The sequence below is a fragment of the Budorcas taxicolor genome, chromosome Y (assembly GCF_023091745.1).
Source record: "Budorcas taxicolor isolate Tak-1 chromosome Y, Takin1.1, whole genome shotgun sequence".
NCBI lineage: Eukaryota > Metazoa > Chordata > Mammalia > Artiodactyla > Bovidae > Budorcas > Budorcas taxicolor.
The window spans coordinates 8,204,484-8,221,762 of NC_068936.1; positions in this window are offsets into that span (position 1 = coordinate 8,204,484).

The window sequence follows — 17,279 nt, forward strand, 5'->3', positions numbered from 1 at the left end:
GATAACCCAGAAAAAGAAAGCTAAAGACCAATATCACACAGATGAACAGAGGCAAATATGCTCAGCAAAATACGAGCAAAACAAAAAATACACCAATACCGTAAAAGGATTGAACATGTTTATTAAGTGTGGGGTTTCTTCCAGATATGGAAATATTCTTCAGTAGCTGCACATCAATGTATAGTGAAGGATGAAAACCATATGATCACCTCAATAGTTGGTGAAATTTTTTTATATATATAATTCAACAAGTGTTTGTGATAGAAACTCTCCAAAACCTGAACATAGCAAAAACTACCTCAACTTATCAAAGGCACACAGTTCAAAACTACAACAGCATATCACCTCGTACCATTCCAAATGGCCATCATTAAAAAAAAAAAAATCTACAACAGGTGACTGCCTTGTTGGTCCCATGGCTAAGACACCATGATCCCTAAGCAAGGGTCCTGGGTTTAACTGATGGTCCTGGAATTAAATTGCACACACAGCGATTGAGGTTTGTGGCAACCAAATAAAGAAGTAAATATATACAGGTGCATATTAATGCATTTAAATGGAATCCAGAAAACAGGTGCTGAATAACCTGTTTGAACTGTAGGAAGACAGGCAGTCGTAGAAAACAGACTTGTGAACATAGTGCAGCAAGGACATATGTAACATTCCAAGTATGTAGTATATAGCTATTGCTATGTAGTGCTCTAGTGGAGTTGGTTTTGGAGTAGGAGAGGAGACCCAAGAGGGAGATGAGAGGACTGCTCAAAAGGGAGGCTCAGCTATATTTACTAATAACTGATTAATTTTTTCTGGGCAGCAGACACTAATACAACATTGTAAAGAAAGAAAAGCAGTTCTTGGCTAATTTGTGCTAGTGACAAGTAAAGCATAACCACTTCACACCAGTCAGAGTGTCTGCGATCCAAAAATCTGCAAGCAATAAATGCTGGAGAGGGTGTGGAGAAGAGGGAACCCTCCTACACTGTTGGTGGGAATGCAAAGTAGTACAGCCACTATGGAAAACAGTGTGGAGATTCCTTTAAAAATTGCAAATAGAACTGCCATATGACCCAGCAATCCCGCTGCTGGGCATACACACTGAGGAAACCAGAATAGAAAGAGACACATGTACCCCAATGTTCATCACAGCACTGTTTATAATAGCCAGGACATGGAAACAACCTAGATGTCCATCAGCAGATGAATGGATAAGAAAGCTGTGGTACATATTCACAATGTAGTATTACTCAGCCGTTAAAAAGAATACATTTGAATCAGTTCTGTTGAGATGGATGAAACTGGAGCCGATTATACAGAGTGAAGTAAGCCAGAAAGTAAAACATCAATACAGTATACTAGCACATATATATATGGAATTTAGAGAGATGGTAATGATGACCCTGTATGCAAGACAGCAAAAAAGACACAGATGTGTATAGCAGACTTTGGGACTCAGAGGGAGAGGGAGAGAGTGGGATGATTTGGGAGAATAGCACTGAAACATGTATACTATCATGTAAGAATCGAATCACCAGTCAATGTCCGATGCAGGATACAGCATGCTTGGGGCTGGTGCACGGGGATGACCCAGAAGGATGTTGTGGGGAGGGAGGTGGGAGGGGGGTTCATGTTGGGATCGCATGTACACCTGTGGTGGATTCAGGTCAATGTATGTTGAAACCAATACAGTATTGTAAAATAAAGTAAAAATAAAAATAAAAAAATAAAGCATAATAGTGCATGCCAATTAAAATGTGTACCCAGGATGGTTGTACTACGTATAGACAAATCAAAAGCAAATAAATAAATAAATAAATAATAAATAAAAATAAAATAAAAAATAATAATAATAAATAAAATAAATAAATGCAGAGCTATGTTAGCCAGAATAAATTCTACTCTACACTTGTGTCCCTTCACTTCACTAATTTGTAATTATTTCTAAAAGAACGGTTTTCTAAAAGTAAAGTAAAGATATATGGTTATATGTTTTCATAAACTGATGTCACCAATTTTTGAGACCATGAATCCGGTCAAGTTTTAATAAGTAATAGCTGACCTTTGACTTTCAGAACTATGCTAAGTAGGAATTAGTAAACATTAGTACCTAGTTAACACTGAGGTACTGTATGAGAATCCCTTATATTGCAATTCTAAAATGTGTGCTACTGACTGGGAAAAATGCATAGTCCAAAAGTGGAGAATTATGTTTTCTTCATCAGGCTTTTCATTCTAAGAAGGATTTAATTATGAGAAGCAGCTTCTCAAGTATTGCAAAAAGATTACTCTGAAGAAGGATAGGAACATCCAGGTTTTACAGAAGTTTTGGTGCAACGATAGGTATGGAGAATGTCCAAATATTATGGTTAATGAAAGAAAACCAGGACACCTCAAGTAAATGGATGCAGATATATTCTACCAATGGGAAGATGCAAGAATCTGGGATCCTTGAAATAATCCTTTGAAAAGCACCTTAACTAGAACTAGTATCTATTCTTTCTGTCTCACTTCATTTCTTCAGGTGTCAGGTGCAGTAACTAAGGACTTGATAGTGGGCAACTTGATTTCATCAAGAGCTCCCCCAGGTTTCACATTTATTGATGCAATGGCTTATGACTTGATGACTGCAGCATCATATGTTTAATGATAAGGCTGGCAAATTTCTTGCTTCACAGTGTGCTCTATTCTCTACAACCTCAGAAAAACTTACTATCTCAAGAAAGAGTCTTACACTCTCAAAGAAGTTTACTGTGGGCTTCTACCTCACAGGACATCATTTCAGTTCTGTTCATTTCAGTCGCTCAGTCGTGTCTAATTCTTTGCAACCCCATGAATCGCAGCAAACCATGCCTCCCTGTTCATCACCAACTCCAGGAATTCACTCTGACTCACATCCATCGAGTCAGTGATGTCATTCAGCCATCTCATCTTCTGTCGTCCCCTTCTCCTCCTGCCCCAATCCCTCCCAGCATCAGAGTCAGAGGACCTAAGGTAATGTGAAAATACCTAATACAGGTTTAGTACAAATCCCAAAGAGACAGGAGATGATGGCAAACTATAAATCTGAAGAATATGACCGAAACAATGCAAGAATAGGAACGGTAAAATATATGTATATATGTATAGGCATATACATATACTGTGTATATTCTTATCTCTCAGTTCAATTCAGGTCTGTTCAGTCGCTTAGTCGTGTCTGACTCTTTGGGACCCCATGAACTGCAGCAAGCCAGGCCTCCCTGTCCATCACCATCTCCAAGAGTTCACTCAAACTCACCTCCGTCGAGTAGGTGATGGCATCTGGCCATATCATCCTCTGGCGTCCCCTTTTCCTGCTACCCCCAATCCTTCCCAGCATCAGAGTTTTTTTCAATGAGTCAGCTCTTCACATGAGGTAGCCAAAGTACTTGAGTTTCAGCTTTAACATCATTCCTTCCAAAGATCACCCAGGGCTGATCTCTTTAGAATAGACTGGTTGGATCTTCTTGCAGTCCAGGGGAATCTCGAGTCTTCTCCAATTACTCAGTTCAAAAGCATCAATTATTCGTTGCTCAGTTATATACACACAGATACATATATTTCCAATTGTATCTGAAATTTCTCTGGAATATTCTAAAAATATGTTTTACATTAAGGCATAACACAAGTCTTAGTATTTTAAATCATACCAAGTAGGTTCTCTGAAAACCAAGAACTGAAGCTAAAATTTAAAAATGGGACATGTGTTTGCAAATTCAATGTGTGAAAAATTAAATAAGACATTCATAAAGAACCCATATTTCAAAGGGTAAGTCACAAAGGAAATTATATCATTCTCTGAGGTGAATGTAAGTGAAAGCACTTTTAGCAAATCATCAGATCCTGCAAAAGTAAATACCTACAGTTATATACCTCCTGCAAACTATACACTGCTACCTCTAGACAGCAAAATTATGTATTTAAACTTTTGACATATACGTATGCATGTATATGTGTAGCTGTATGTAAACTCATGATTGCCCAGATAGTACTAGTACTAAGGAACCTGCCTTCTAACACGGAGGTCATAATACATGGAGGATCGATTCATGGGTTGGGAAGATCTCCTGGAACTAAGGATGCCAAACCATTCTTATTTATTCACCTTGAGACTCTCACGGATTGAGAATACACGATGGTGACAGCCAGTTTGATAGAGTGTCAGAAAGGAGTGTAGTGACTTAAAAGATGAAATATCACTTGAATGGGTTCTAATATATATAGTACACTTGTTCCTTTAGTATACTACCAATGATATGCTCAGCAAAAAAAAAAAAAAAAAAAAAAAAAGTTCACTTACTCATTTCACTTCAGTCACAGGGTCGTGTCAGACTCTTTCTGGCCCTATGAATCACACCATGCCAGGCCTCCCTGTCCATCACCAGCTCCCTGAGTTCACTCAAATATATGTTCTTTGAGAGGACGATGCCATCAGCCATCTCATCCTCTGTCATTCCCTTCTTCTCCTGATCCAAATCCCTCCCATCATCAGAGATTTTTAGGAGTCAACTCTTCACATAACGAGGCCAAAGTACTGGAGTTTCAGCTTTAGCATCAGTGCTTCCAAAGAACATCCAGGACTGATCTTTTTAAGGATGGGCTGGTGGGATCTTCTTGCAGTCCAAGGGACTCTCAAGAATCTTTCCCAACACCACAGTTCAAAAGCATCACTACTTGGGCACTCAGGTTTCTTCACAGTCCAACTCTCACATTCATACATGACCACTGGAAAAACCAGAGCCTTGACTAGACAGACTTTGTTGGCAATGTATTGTCGCTGATTTTTATATGCTATCTACTTTAGGCATAACCTTCCTTCCAAGGTGTAAACATCTTTTTAATTTCAGTGCTGTAATCACCATCTGCAGTCATTTTGGAGCCACAATATAATAAAGTCTAACACTGTTTCCACTGTTTCCCCATTTCTTTCCCATGAAGTGATGGGACCAGATGTCATGGTCTTCACTTTCAGAATGTTGAGTTGAAGCCAACTTTTTCACTCTACTTTTTCACTTTCATCAAGAGACTTTTTAGTTCCTTCCTCTTCACTTTCTGCAATAAGGTTGGTGTCATCTGAATATCTGAGGTTATTGATATTTCTCCTGGTAATCTGAATTGAGCTTGTACTTCCTGCAGCCTAGTGCTTCTCATGATGTACTCTGCATACAAGTTAAATAAGTAGGGTGACCATATACAGCCTTGGCATACTACTTTTAATATTTGGAACCAGTCTGTTATTCCCTGTCCAGTTCTAACTGTTGCTTCCTGACCTGCATATAGGTTTCTCCAGAGGCAGGTCAGGTGGTCTAGTATTTCCATCCCTTTCAGAATCTTCTACAGTTAATGTGATCCACATATTCAAAGGATTTGGCATAGTCAATAAAGCAGGAATAGGTGTTTTTCTGGAACTCTCTTGCTTTTTCCATGATCCATCGGATGTTGGCAATGTGATATCTGGTTCCTCTGCCTTTTATAGAATCAGCTTGAACGTCTGGAAGCTCACGGTTCACGTATTGCTGAAGCCTGGCTTGGAGAATTTTGAACATTACTTTACTAATGTGTGCTCCTGCTGCTGCTAATTCACTTCATAAGTGCAGTTGTGTGGTAGTTTGAGTGTTAATTGCCATTGCCTTTCTTTCAGATTGGAATGAAGACTGACCTTTTCCAATCCTGTTGCCACTACTGAGTTTGCCAGGTTTGCTGGCATATTGAGTGCAGCACTTTCACAGCATCATCTTTCAGCTTTTGAGATAGTTCTACTGGCATTCTATCACCTCCACTAGCTTTGTTCCTAGTGATGCTTTCTAAGACCCACTTGATTTCACATTCCAGAATGTTTGGCTCTCGGTGAGTGATCACACCATCGTGATTATCTGCATCTTAAAACTCTTTTTTTGTACAGTTCTGTGTATTCTTGCCACCTCTTCATAATATCTCCTGCTTCAGTTTCATCCGTACAATTTCTGTCCTTTATTGAACACATCATTGCATGAAATATTCCCTTTCTATCTCTAATTTTCTTGAAGAGAACTCTAGTCTTTCTTATTCTGCTGTTTTCTTCTATTTCTTTGAATTGATCCCTGAGGAAGGCTTTCTTATCTCTGTTTGCTATTAGTTTGAATCTCTGCATTCAGATATGTATACCTTTTTTGTTTCTTTGCTTTTTCCTTCTTTTTTCCACAGCTATTTGTAAGGCCTCCACAGAGCGCCATTTTGCTTTTTTGCATTTCATTTCTAGGGGATGGTCTTAGTTCCTGTCTCCTGCACAATGCCATGAACATCCATCCATTGTTCATCAGGCAATTTGTCTATCAGGCCTAGTCCCTTAAATCTATCAGATCTAGTCCGTTAAGTGTATATTTCACTGTGTAATTATAAGGCATTTGACTTAGGTCATAACCTGAATTATCTATTGGTTTTCCCTACTTTCTTTAATTTAAGTCTGAACTTGGCAAAAAAAGAAATTGATGATCTGAGCCACAGTCAGCTCCCGGTCTTATTTTTGCTGACTGTATAGAGTTTCTCCATCTTTGGCTGCAAAGATAGAATTTATCTAATTTCAGTCTTGACCAACTAATAATGTCCATGTGTAGAGTCTTCTCTTTTATTGTTGGAAGAGAGTGTTCACTACAACGAGTGCATTCTCTTGGCAACACTCTATAGGCCTTTGCCCTGCTACATTCACTATGCCAAGGCCAAATTTGCCTGTTACTCCAAGTGTTTCTTGATTACCTGCTTTTGCAGTCCAGTCCCCTGTAAAGAAAAGGATATATATATATATACACATATGTATGTATATATGTATATATATATATATATATATTTATTTATTTATATATATTTATTTATTTATATTAGTTCTAAAAGGGCTTGTGAGTCTTCATAGAACCATTCAACTTCAGCTTCTTCAGCTTTTCTGGTTGGGGCAAAGGCTTGGATTACTGTGATATTGAATGATTTGCCATGGAAACGAACAGAGGTTATTCTTTCATTTTTGAGATGGCATCCAAGTACTGCATTTAAGACTCTTTGGTTGACCATGATGGCTACTCCATTTCTTCTAAGGGATTTCTGCCCACAATAGTAGACATAATGGTCACCTGAGTTAAATTCACCCATTCCAGTCCATTTTAGTTTGCTGACACCTAGAATGTTGACCTTCACTGTTACCATCTCCTGTTTGACCACTTCCAAGTTGCCTTGATTCATGGACCTGACATTCCAGGTTTCTGTGTAATACTGCTCTTTACAGCATCAGACCTTGCCTCTATCACCGGTCACATCCACAGCTTGGTATTGTTTTTGCTTTGTCCTCATCCCTTTTTTCTTTCTGAAGTTATTTCTCCACTGATCTCCTGTTGCATATTGGGCACCAACTGTCCCAGAGAGTTTCTCTTTCATTACCCTATCATTTTGCCTTTTCATGCCATTCATCGGGTTCTCAAAGCAAGAATACTGAAGCAGTTTGCCATTCCCTTCTCTATGGACCACATTCTTTCAGACCTCTCCACTATGACCTGCCTATCTTTGTGGCACCACATGGCATGGCTTAGTATCATTGAGTTAGACAAGGCTGCAGTCCATGTGACAAGATTGGGTAGTTTTCTGAGATTACAGTTTCAGAGTGTCTGCAATCTGATGCCCTCATAAGTGAAATCAGATACTAAAGATTGTCTTCCTAAACGTACAACATTGATAACAATTTTTGCAAAGCAAAAGGTAAGAACCAGGAATAAAAATTAGACTCATTTAAAAAGTGAAAAAAAAAAAGGAAATGAAAACGAAGGCCAAATTAAAGAATAGATGTATGTGCTTTTATTTGAAAGGTAATAATAGTTAATAGAAATATAAGTTTAGGGTATAAAAAAGGACTAACATTGTTAAAAGTTAAAGAAATCATATAGACATAGACTTCAGATTTAAAAAAAAAAGAAAAAAGTTTGCTTTTTGGTGTCAGTACAGTGTTAGATAGTCCCTAGTTGAAGCTTGTACTTGTCAAATTCTACTATTGTCTCTCAGTTGAACAGTCTCGGTATTAATTGAAGACATTCTGTTGAACCTGTCACTTCTGGGTTCATTCACGCTTCTTTGTTTATATTTCCTTCTTTTATTTGAAAGCCTCTCTGTACCTGGTTTTCAACATGAAATGAGGGTCCGGTAGCCTCTCATTCGACCTCACTTATTTAGTATTTTGGCGGTCAAGTAGGACACTGAAAACAAATACCTCTTGGATATGTGGGGGTGCTTGAGGTGGATTAATCACACTGGGCTTGCCAGTGACAAACGTGACATGTCCTTCCTGGGTCCACCCTGCTCAGCCTCCTGGTTGATACATGAGGGCACTGTCCCACCTGGGCCCTGTGTTTCATGCACTTCCCAGCCAGGCAGGCACTTAGGTGCTTGGCAAGGGCACTGACCATGATAGGCTCTGTGCTTTTTGCTCTCCACAATCCAAAATCTCAGGTGGCTGTTTGGTGGGCAAGGCACAGTCTCAAGCAGGCCATGCCTCTTACGTAGCTCTCTGGTCTCAACCACACAGTTTGCTACCTGTGCCAGAGCACACAGTCTCAGGTGTGCCATGTGTCTCCTCATGGTAGCTGACCCCTAGGCTGTCATGATCCTGGCCTATGTGAACTGTCCATGAACCCAGGAATTCATCATTAGCAACTGCCAACCAGCTTAGACTTGGTAGGGGATGTCTCTGGGACCAAGATACCAGTAACCTATTTCCTTCTGCCTCTGGCAGTTGTACACATTCCTCTCTACCTCCGTGTAGGAAAGGGCCTTAAATGGAAGCTGGCTTGGTCTCCTTTGATATTTTCTAGTGCACAGTCTTCTGTTCTGTGAGTGTTCCATGGTTCAATATGTGGCCTTAGAGCCTTCTTGTAGGAAAGGTCCTTTCTAAAATGGCTGTTTCTAGTGCTCCCATGGTTTATGTTTCTATGTCATCTTACCTCCATCAGATTCTTCTCAGGGCACTAAATTCAATGGTTCTAAACATAGTGTGTTTGATACACTACAGGCCTCCCTCCCAGGTCCCATGTATGACAGTGGACAGAAGCATCTGAGACACTTCTCAGCTAGTAATTGCATGTATTGGCATAATCTGTGTTTTTGTTCTTTTTCCCCCTTGTGCTGTTTTTTTTTCCCCCACTAAAACTTCTGAGACAGAGTTTCCTATCTTGCGTTAATTATCCTCCTTACGATTCCCTCTCCAAGGGGGTTCTCGGTCCCTAAAATCTTTTCTTCCCTTACATCTCTTATTTTGTCTTACCTCCTTTTTAAGAGATGGGTTTTCCTTTCTTAGTTTCTAGGGTCCATCCACATCGTTCAAATTATTTCTAGAAGCTGTCCCATTTGCAGCTGATCCTTTGATGGATTTGTGTGAGAGAAAGTGGACTGTGTCTCCTTTTCTCTCTCATTATGAGACGCCACCATGATCCTGGGAGATCCATTTTACTAACTGAAATCTTGTTGTTCAGTCATAAAGCCATATCTGAGACTCTGTGACCTCTTGGACTGCAGCACACAAGGCCTGTCTGTCCCTCTCCATCACCCAGGGTTTGCTGAAATCATATCCATTGAATGGGTGAAGCTAAACAACCTTCTCCTTCTTTCTCACCCACGCCTTCTCCTGATTTCATTGTTTCCTAAGAATAGGGGTCTTTTGTATTGAGTCAGTTCTTTGTTCAGGTGATCAAAGCTTTGGGGACTCATCTTCATCATCAGTGATTCTAATGCTTCTTCATAGTTGATTTCCTTTTACTGGCTTCATCTCCTTGCAATCCAATGGACACTCACAAGCCATCCCTAGCAGAGCAGTTTGGTGTTCTCACATCTGTACATGTCTACTGGAAAGACCATAGATGTAACTAAAAGTGCCTCCATCGCTCAAGTCATGTCTTCACTTTTTAACACGCTTTCTGAATTTGTGAGAGCTTTTCTTCTAGGGGGCAATTGTTTTCTAACTTTATAGCTGCCATCACGATTTGCAGTGGATTTTGAACCAAGAGAGGTAATCTGTTACTGCTTCTGTCTTTTCCACTTTCATTTCCCATTAAACAGTGGAACCAGATGTTATGGTCTTACTTTGTGTAATACTGAGAAGGAAATGACAAACCACTCCAGTGTTCTTGCCTGGAGAATCTCAGGGACTGGTGAGCCTGGTGGGCTGCCATCTCTGGGGTCGCACAGAGTTGGACACAACTGAAGTGATGCAGTAGCAGCAGCAGCAGAGAAATAAAATGTACTGTTTACTCTATGATTTCCTGTGAACAGTGAGAATTATTGTATTCTTGTACCTTTGTTTTCCCTCACTGTTTTGGATCAGAAATTATTGTCTGAGAATATTCTAAGATGATAGTTACTCATTATATATTATACTACTGGTTATAAGTTTCCTGCTAGAGCATTTGTGCCACACTTCTGTGACAACTGGGTTAAATATTACAAAATATACAGTGTATAATATGTTTTTCCATTAATAAAATATATTGAGCCTATTCATGTTATCTAGTTAGATTTTCTCTACTGTGGATACTACCAAAATACAAAGGAGGACAAGGTACAAGACAAATGATGTGGACGGAGACAGGAACCTCAAGCCCTGTGGCATGAAGCTAGAGAAATTTTGCTTATTAATGATTTCTATTGAAATATTTGGTACCAGAAGTTGAAAGTGATGAAAGAAAACTTTACATACTGAATTATGGAGAAGTGGTTTTTATGTACAAATCATATAATTTCAATGTCCATCTACTCAGAAGAGCCTGTCTATGATCTATGCACAGTGCACTGGGCATCTATTCTACCCATTAAGTGGGTAGCTGTTATCCCAAATCCAGCTGGTTGACCATTGTGCATGTGGTTGCAACATGTTCTTATGTTACTACAGACTTGAATGTTTAAAATGGTATCCAACGTGGGGAGAGCAACAGCTTTCTTCAGCAATATCTCTAAGTAAATGAGAGTTGTGATTTTATGGCCTCAAGGTGTCCTCATATGTATGAACCCCATCTTTTATTACAGAAAGAATAGTGGAAGATGAGGTAGATTAAAGGAGAGGCTTTCAGCAGCAGGATCTTAAGTATTCAGCCAGTAATTTATTAAGCAATGTTGGGCTTTCCAAACAGTTCATTTAAGGTCTTGGGAGCAAGCAAAGTGTTTGGCCACCTAAATAAAGTTGCCTAAAATTTTATTTTGGCATATCCACAAGTAAACATATGTTTGTATGTGTGTGCATATAAAACAAGTACAATGGCTTTTAATTCCTGTTAGATATAACAGCATGGAAAAAATTAAAATACAAATGTAGAATGCTTCAAAATCTACTCAGTTATTCAATATTTGTAAGTGGAAATATTTCAAAATATGTTTTCTTGGCTGCATGTAAGTTATGAGGACTCTTTATATCACTCCCCTTTCTCCTTTTAATAAATATCTAATAATTTTAAAATTTATCAAGATTTAATGAAAAAAATAGACAGATATAGAACTATATATATACATATTTATATGCATAGATATTTATGTATATAGATATACAAATATCTATATAAAATAGACAGATATGTTTCCATAAGAGAAAATATTGATACCAACCTTAGCTCTCAGAATTATTTCCAACTCCATGTCCATTTCAACAGGAAATAGCCAAAATTTTTCCTGATTCAAACACTTCAAGAGCTGGAAGCCTGTAGACCTCCTTGTGTTCCAAGAGTAATTTTGATCATAAGAGCTAGGAAAACAACAACAACAATAACAACAACAAAAACAAAAACCAGAAACAAAGGGAAATAATCAAGTGATAGAGAATAGTAATGATTTATCCATTAAGCAAAGTCAAAGGTCTTCATTTCTTCCTCAAGGGCCGTCAATAACATTCTGAGCAATATCCTGTGAGCAGTTTTAGAGATGCTAAAGCCCACCCAGGCTGAAATGCATTCACATAGACTAGAGAGTAGTTGGAACCAGACAGTCGATGATGTGTACCCAATATCCTCAGTAATAGGCCATTAGTAGAATGCCCCAAAACCGTGATGTGTGATCAGTCATTAAACTCCTTCCCCTTAAAGTATTTGGGGATTTGGGTCTTTGAAGCACCAAATACTTCTAGGACACCTTTCCTGATCCTATAATAAGCACGGGCCTTCACTGAAACCCACAGTCAGTTTATTGATTTTACTGCACAGCAGCAAGTAGACCCAAGTTTGCTTGGGTAACAGTAATGGATACTAAGAATGTGTGTACAGAAGGGTGATAAATACCTTTTATTTCAGATATCAAGTAGATTTATTGATGTGATTTTCCCATGTAAAAATTCTTTAGGAATGAGGTTTTGCAGGCTTCATGGCTTTGGTTACTATTTCTTTAAGCAGTCTGTATTTTAAGTTGATGCCGAAGTAAACTCTGTTTGAACATGTCCCTTCAATTCCTAGGAGACCAGTGACTTTGTGATGTCACAGTTACCCTTCAGTTGCTTGGAGACCAGTGACTTAGTGATGTCACAGCTTTTTGACTTTGAGAACCACTGCTATGGTCTAGAGAGTATCTCTCTGTAGACCAGCCAAGCAGCATTTGAAGTTACAGTGTGTAGAATCAAACAAATGAGAAAAATATCTGAAGAAAGATTTCTCTGAGATGGCACATATTTCTTCAGAAATTCAAGGTTGGCCTCCTAAGTCTGAATCAACTGGTTCAGAAACCTCCATTAGATCTCCTTTGTATGGTTATACACTTACTGGGGACTCGGTTTTGACATCTATGATTGAAGAATATACTTTTCAGGCTTTGTCTGAGGATCTTGTAATCAAAAGGCCATGCTACACATAGTCTGTCTCTGAAACAGATGAGCTGAATGATTTTCTTTTATTCACATTTTCCCAAAATATTGGGATATAGTTGCAAATTATCAGCTTGAATCTATTTGGTGGGATGAGAGTGGCATATGGATACTGATCAATGAAGAACTCTACCTGACTTTATGGAAGAAGAAACCATCTCTTGAGCAAGGTATTCCAAAAATCTCACTTATTGGCAATATGTAAGATTAAATCATGTGACCTAGAAAACATGTTCACATATGTAGCTAAAACAGAATTTGAAACTGATATAGAAATTTTTTGAAAAACTTACTTTTTGAAATTGAGAACAGCTGGAGTTTTAAATATTGGACATTTAAAAAAACTTTCCTAGCAACATGAAACCAGATACAAGCTCTGAACCCACTTAAAGTGTACTTACTGTATATATGCAACATATTTTTAGTAGAGGAGCATAATTGTTTCTAACATGTTACTGTTATGCCCAGTGTCCGAGTCTCCAGAACTGAGAGAATAAGACATCCACAGCAATGCAAAAGCATAAAGGTGTTTATTGCTAGCTCAAGCCAGGGTTCCTGTCACATCCAACACAGTGGAGTAGAACAAAAGCCCTGAGCTCAGATTTACAGCAGTATTTATAAGTTTAGAACAAAGACAGGGAGTTGGCAAGGGTTGATTGGCTGCAGAGGTTTCCTGTTATTTGCTGATTGGCCAGTTATCATCCCCCTGATTGGCCCAAGTTATCATCCCCGGAAGACCCGGAAGACCCAGAAGCATGACTCAGGGATTATTTTTGGCCTAGTGCACCTCTCTGAGCCTGTCATGGCTCTGGTGAGGTTGTAACATTCCCCCCCTGTCTTTAGATCATATAGAGGAATCTTCCTCTTTGTTTTGGGGTACAGTTTGATATTGCTGTCTAAGTACAAATAGTTGAACTGTATTAATATGCTCTTTTATAAACATAATGAGCCTGTTGAGGATGCATGGGCCAAAGGTGAGTATTAGTAAAAGCACCATAAGAGATCTCACTCCCTTTTGCTGGGCTAGTCTTCTTCTTCTTTTTTTTTTTTTTTTTTTTAATCTTTGCCAGATTTTCTTGTTATCTTGGTGTGGTCTGTGTAGAAACAACATTTTCTCCCCCTCAGGGCAATGCAGAGCCCCGCCTTGTTGCAGAAAAATTAGATCTAGCCCTCTTTGGTTTTGCAAGACCATCTCAGACATGAAGGACAGCAATTTTTTAGATGACTAATTGACTCTTTTAGGCGAGTAATGTCTTTATCTATGGCCGCTGGCAATGAAGTAAATCCCTGGCCTTGGAGGGACAAGGCTGTTATCTCAGTCCCTGCACCAGCGATCCCAAGGCCAAACATGGTCACTATGGTGATGGCTGTAATAGGTTTTCTCTTGGTTCTGCCTTTCATCATTTGACCAGGTGTTTGTTTTTTGGGGGGGCCCAGTAGTCATACATTATTTTTTTAGGGTGGTACAGGATTTTTGGCACAACTGCCACCAAGATGTAGAACTCATTTTTTAGGATTGAATATTGAGATGTTTAAACAACGGGTTAAGTTCAGCTTGTAGGGGGTATTATGTGCATGGAAGAGAATGAAGGGAAGGAGAGTCACCCAGTCCCCGCCAGTCTCTATTGCCAATTTTGCCAAAGTTTTTTAGAGTCCAATTTATTCTCTTAACCTGTCCTGAGCTCTGGGGATTGTATTTACAATGCAGCTTTTATTTGGTCCCCAGAGCTAAGGCCAGTCTCTGTATAATCTGACTTACAAAGGCAGGCCCATTATTAGAGCCAGTAGTCACCGGGAGCCCAAACCTAGGTACTATTTCTTTTAGGATCTTTTTAGCTACTATCATTGCTGTTTCTCCCTTAGTAGGGAATGCTTCCACCCACCCAGAAAAAGTATCCACCAAAACTAACAGATAATGGTATCCATACTTTCCTGGTCTTACCTCTGTAAAATCTATCTCCCAGTGTTGCCCTGGCCTCTCTTCCTGGTACCTCATTCCCATATGATGTCATTTTCCAGGCTTCATCTTCTGGAACGCTATGTCTCATACAGTTGCCTGTTGTAGGGGAAACTGCAAACATGCTGTCTGTAAAGGGTTAGAGTCTTTTCTTTTTCTCCTAGATGGGTGGTCAGATGTAGGTGCGTACAGAGGTGTTGACTCAAGTTGGTGGGATGTATCAATTTGTTATCTTGGTCCCAATACCATCCGTCTTTGCCCTTCTGAGGGCTGGCATTTTCTTGAATCCAATTGAGATCAGAAGAGGAATACTTGGGGGTTGGGGGCAAGGTTCCCATATCTGGGGTGGTAGCCCGACAGTTAGTATAGGGGCTGTGCAGTCCCTGTTAGCCACCTCATGAGCCGCCATATCAGTAGCTCGAGCCCTTGAGCCTTGATATCTCTTCCCTTTTGATGTCCAGGGACATGTACTATTGACATTGCTCGAGGCTATTGGACGGCTGCTAAGAGTCTGCGGATTTCAGGCAGGTTTTTAACTTCTTTTTCCTCTGCTGTCAAAAACCCCCGCTCTTTATATATTTGGCCCTGGATGAGTACAGTGTTGAATGCATACTGACTGTTGGTATACATAGTGACTCTTTTTCCTTTTGCCCTCCCTAGAGCCTGTATTAAGGCTATTAGTTCCACTTTTTGGGCACAGGTACCCGGGGGAAGGGCTTCAGCCCATATTATCTTTCCAGAGTCATCAACTAATGCGGCTCCAGCCTTCCTCTGTCCATCTTTTATAAAACTGCTTCCATCTGTAAACCATATCACCTCACTGTTATTTAAAGGCACATCTGTTAGGTCTTTTCATATTGCCGCCGTCTCAGTCAATATCTCACCACAATCGTGGAGAGGGCTGTCTTCCTCCAGGTTGGGTAAGAGAGTAGCCGGCTTCAGTAAGCAGGGCATCTGGAAGTGTATCCGTGGGGTGTCCAGCAGCAAAGCCTGATAATCGGTCAAATGGACGTTAGAGATCCATTTACCTGGAGGCTGCTTCAGAATCCCTTTGATGGCACGGGGAGTGTAGACCAGGAGTCGCTGTCCATAAATCAGCTTGTCAGCATCACGGACCAGGAGGGCAGTAGCGGCAATGATTTGGAGGCAAGGTGGCCACCCCGCAGCCACCGGGTCCAGTCGTTTGGATAGGTAGGCCACTGGTCGCCTCCAAGGCCCCCACTGCTGCACCAAGACTCCTTTTCCCATTTTCCATTTTTCCTCTATGAACAATTGGAAGGGCTTGGATGGGTCAGGGAGAGACAAGGCTGGGGATTCCAGCAGAGCCTGTCTGAGTTCTTGAAAAGCCCATTTCATTGGCTCAGTCCAAGTCCAGTTTTTATTTTTATTTTTTACTTCCTTTATATAGTGGCCAGGCCTTTTTAGCAAATCCCAAGATCCATAGCCAGCAATACCCAATAGTCCCAAGAAATTCTCTCACTTGTTGAGGAGTTGCTGGCTCAGGGATTTGCAATATGGCCTCTTTCATGGCTTGTGTCAGCCATCTCCGTCCTTGTTTTATTTTATACCCTAGGTATATGACTTCTTGCTTAGCAATTTGGGCCGTTTTTGCATTAGCCCGGTACCCCAAGGTCCCCAAAGTTTGAAGAAGGTTGCCTGTTGCTTCTAGGCATGCCTCCTCAGTGGTTGTGGCTAGCATAAGATCATCAACATACTGCAATAGAACAATGTTGGGGTGATCAACGCGGTACTCATGGAGGGCTTCACCCAGAGCCTCATTGAATAGTGTTGGTGAATTTTTGAAGCCTTGCGGAAGTCGAGTCCAAGTTAGCTGTCCTGAGGTCTGTCTGCCTTGTTTTATCTATTCCAATGCGAAGATCTCTTGGCTCAAGGGGGCTAAGGGTGAACTGAAAAAGGCATCTTTCAAGTCTAGGACACTATACCATACGTAGTCTGGTGGGACGCCACTCAGAAGGGTGTATGGGTTAGGGACGGTTGGATGTATATCACTCATCCATTTGTTGACTTTATGAAGATCATGCACAGGCCTAAAGTCCATTCTCCCTGGCTTTCTCACAGGTAACAAAGGAGTATTCTATGAAGTCCGGCACCTTTTAAGAATTTTTGCCTCCAGAAGCCATTGTATATGTGGTGTGATTCCTCGCCGGGCTTCTAGGCTCAAAGGGTATTGTTTTACCCAGGTAGGGGTGGTGTCCAATTTCAGTTCGACAATGATGGGAGGCCTCTACTTGGCTAGTCCTACCCCCGCTGTTTCTGCACAGGCTAGAGGGTATTTTTCGACCCAAGGTTGTACTTTGGGGGTCAATGGCCATGAGCGGCTTTGGCTAATACAGTCTGTATTCGTCCCTCAATGCCAGAGACAAAACTTGTATGGGATGTTCGGTCGCATCTAGAACTGATATCTCTCCATGGTCAAAGTGAATTTGGGCATTGACTTTAAATAGT